We start from the raw sequence: 3,915 nt of genomic DNA on the forward strand, positions 1-3,915 counted from the left end.
AGGGTAGAAAAAAAATGTGGAAAATGGCTTTTTATTGTAAAGTTTCAATCCAAAAGTATTCCCATGACCAATCATGGATTTGCTATTTTTTAGAAAATGATTTTTAAAGAATTTTCCTATATATATCTTTAAACTTTGGTCGGCCATTTTGGCCCCGCCCTACCCCCGGGGGTCATGATTTGAACAAATTTGAATCTACACTACTTAAGCATGCTTCCATATAAATATGATGAATTATGGCTTTGTCATTCTTGAGAAGAAGATTTTTAAAGAATTTTCCTATATATTTCTATGTAAAACTTTGGTCGGCCATTTTGGCCCCGCCCTACCCCCGGGGGTCATGACTTGGACAAATTTGAATCTACTCTACCTGAGCATGCTTCCATTTAAATATGATGAATTATGGCTTTGTCATTCTTGAGAAGAAGATTTTTAAAGAATTTTCCTATATATTTCTAAGTAAAACTTTGGTCAGCCATTTTGGCCCCGCCCTACCCCAGGGGGTAATAATGAGTACAAACTTAAATATACACTACCTGAGGATGCTTCCATATAAATATGATGAATTATGACTTTGTCATTCTTGAGAAGAAGATTTTTAAAGAATTTTCCTATATATTTCTAAGTAAAGCTTTGGTTGGCCATTTTGGCCCTGCCCTACCCCCGGGGGTCAAAATTTGAACAAACTTGAATCTACACTACCTGAACATGCTTCCATATAAATATGATGAATTATGGCTTTGTCATTCTTGAGAAGAAGATTTTAAAAGAATTTTCCTATATATATATTTCTATGTAAAACTTTGGTCGGCCATTTTGGCCCCGCCCTACCCCCGGGGGTCATGATTTGAACAAACTTGAATCTACACTACCTGAGCATGCTTTCATTTAAATATGATGAATTATGGCTTTGTCATTCTTGAGAAGAAGATTTTAAAAGAATTTTCCTATATATTCCTATGTAAAACTTTGGTCGGCCATTTTGGCCCCGCCCTACCCCGGGGGGTCATGATTTGAACAAACTTGAATCTACACTATCTGAACATGCTTTCATTCAAATATGATGAATTATGGCTTTATAAAATTTTGGTCGGCCATTTTGGCCCCGCCCTACCCCCGGGGGTCATGATTTGAACAAACTTGAATCTACACTACCTGAACATGCTTCCATATAAATGTGATGAATTATGGCTTTGTCATTCTTGAGAAGAAGATTTTTAAAGAATTTTCCTATATATTTCTATATATAACTTTGGTCGGCCATTTTGGCCCCACCCTACCTCCGGGGGTAATGATTTGAACAAATTTGAATCTACACTACCTGAGGATGTTTCCCCATAAGTTTCATCTTTCCTGGCACTGTGGTTCCTGAGAAGAAGATTTTTAAAATATGCCACCAAATTTTCATTAATTCCCAATCATCTCCCCTTGAATGAGGGCGTGGCCCTTCATTTGAACAAACTTGAATCCCCTTCACCCAAGGATACTTTGTGGCAAGTTTGGTTGGCCCAGCGGTTCTTGAGAAGAAGTCGAAAATGTGAAAAGTTTACAGACAGACGGACAGACAGACGGACGCCGGACAAAATGTGATCAGAAAAGCTCACTTGAGCTTTCAGCTCAGGTGAGCTAAAAAGTAGAATTTTCAAATCATACCCCCACTATCGGAAACAGTGAAGGGTGTGTTATACCAGAAGAGGAATTCTGTGAAATAAACTCATTTTCAGACTGTAATTTTACTTTAGATGAACAAAAATAACATAGACGCTTCATAATAAAAGACTTTTTTTTCAAAAGTTACAATTAATTAATAAAATTTCCAGATTAAAACACGTTACTCAATGCTAAGTGTGTATTTCCTATAAAAACAATTAATTTTTAATTTTTTTTAATTAAAAAAGAAAAGAGTGGGCTAAAAATTATTTTGATAGAAAATGACTCTAATCAATGTTGTACAATAATAAGATATATAAAATATTTTTTACCAGGATATTTTGGAGTAATTAAGCATTTACTACCCCTACCCCCAATTTTAGTATCCGTATGCTGACACACAAATATAACTTTTCATTCTCAACACTATTAGTATGATTATGCCATACTTATATATTGATAAGTGTATAAAACAACATAAATAAATAAGCCTTATGACATTTTTAACAATGTCCTTGACCTTTTAACCTTGAAAAAAAAGTATTTATACACTTGTACAAGAACAATTCTTGGAGATAAAAAAAATGTACATGTAATCTTGTTCTTATGTTAGTTAAAAAAGTATGGTATTTTTTCCTTATATGTACAGAGAATTGCAAAAATCATGGAAATGAAATCAATTTAATATAAATATTTATTATGACCCCCCCCCCCCCCCCCCCCCATCTATTTTTTCTCTATGAAATAAATACCTAGATTAAAAAACCAAAATGTGTTTTCCCTATTTTTTTTCTTTTTTTTTTTTTAAAATAATAGTAGAAATAATTTAGTTCTCAAAGTTTTGTTCTTTTTTAAAATTTTTTTATTTTATTAATTTCCTCTCTGTTACGGGTATTTTATAAACCTTTAATTTAGAACCAGGAAGATTTTTTTTTTATTTGGAAACACAACCTTAGTATACAATCATGTAGTTATACAACAAAAAAACATCTGTTATGTCCAGAAAATGTTTTTTTTTTCATCAGAGAAAACTCAGGGAATTTTTTTTATGCAAACGAATGACAATGTACATTAGTCCGAAAAATCTGACGTTTTTCTGGCTTTTTTACAATTTTGATATTTTACTTGCCAGGAAAACGTCAGAACCGGCGCCATTACGAAAACTGGGAATTTCACCTTCTTCAACCGAAGTTGATTTTCTATACTTGGGAACCGAATTAGATGCCGAAATCACAATTTATCAATGGCACAATGCTACTAGAACTCACCAATAGTGATGAATAGAAATTACCACTCCACATTCCGATTCAGAACTTGCACGATTTTAAAATGCACGAAATGAAAACAAATCTCGACAGTCAGATAAAAATATGTTCATTGGATTATATTATTTCATAAACGAAACATAAAAACGATGTTGGTGAGTACTAAAGGTTTTGTACTATTGATAATATGTGAATTCAGCATTTAATTCGGTTTACAAGTATCGAAAATCAACCTCTGAATGCCGCCTCCGGTTGGAGGCGGCGATTTCCCAGTTTTCGTAATGGCGCCGGTTCTGACGTTTTCCTGGCATGTAAAATATCAAAATCGTAAAAAAGCCAGAAAAACGTCAGATTTTTCGGACTAAATGTACATGTACCGATCTATAGCTGTAACCGCGGTCTAGATCTAGTTTAGCGAATAAACTTGATTATAGATGCACACTTCCATGTGTTTCTTTACTATGTTTACTGAAAAATGAATAGAAATAACGAAAATCTGCTAAAATATTACATAGTTTAAATAAATAAATAAAATTACCTCATTTTCTCTACACATCAAAAGATGTGCTATTTTTAGAACATGGAAAAACCCAAGTATGTATTTTACTTTGTAAAGATTGTTTATGCAGCAATTTGTCTAACAAAACTACTATATCATGGTTTTCTATCAATCTAACATTTGTTCTTTCCTCTGTTAAGTATATTTCTCTCATCTGACGGCATGAATAATGCCAGCGTCTATCAAGCCGTGTTGACGAAGAGCCATGCTTGTTTACGACGTTCGATAACGCTTCGACAGAAACAGTGTTACGACATCGGCAATCATCGGCAAACGCCGTCATTTTTACCGGAAGTGCCCTGTTATACATCTAAATCCTTAATTCATATTGGCATAATTTATAAATTGGGTTTTAAATGTTGAGTTCATTTCCCCTAGAATTAAATAATCAAATCAATTTAAAAAATGATATTGTTTTCAAGTTCAGAATAAGATACCAAC

This window comes from Saccostrea cucullata, unplaced genomic scaffold (genome assembly GCF_032062105.1).
Source record: "Saccostrea cucullata isolate Sc308-1 unplaced genomic scaffold, CSIRO_AGI_Scuc_v1 ctg7380, whole genome shotgun sequence".
Lineage (NCBI taxonomy): Eukaryota > Metazoa > Mollusca > Bivalvia > Ostreida > Ostreidae > Saccostrea > Saccostrea cuccullata.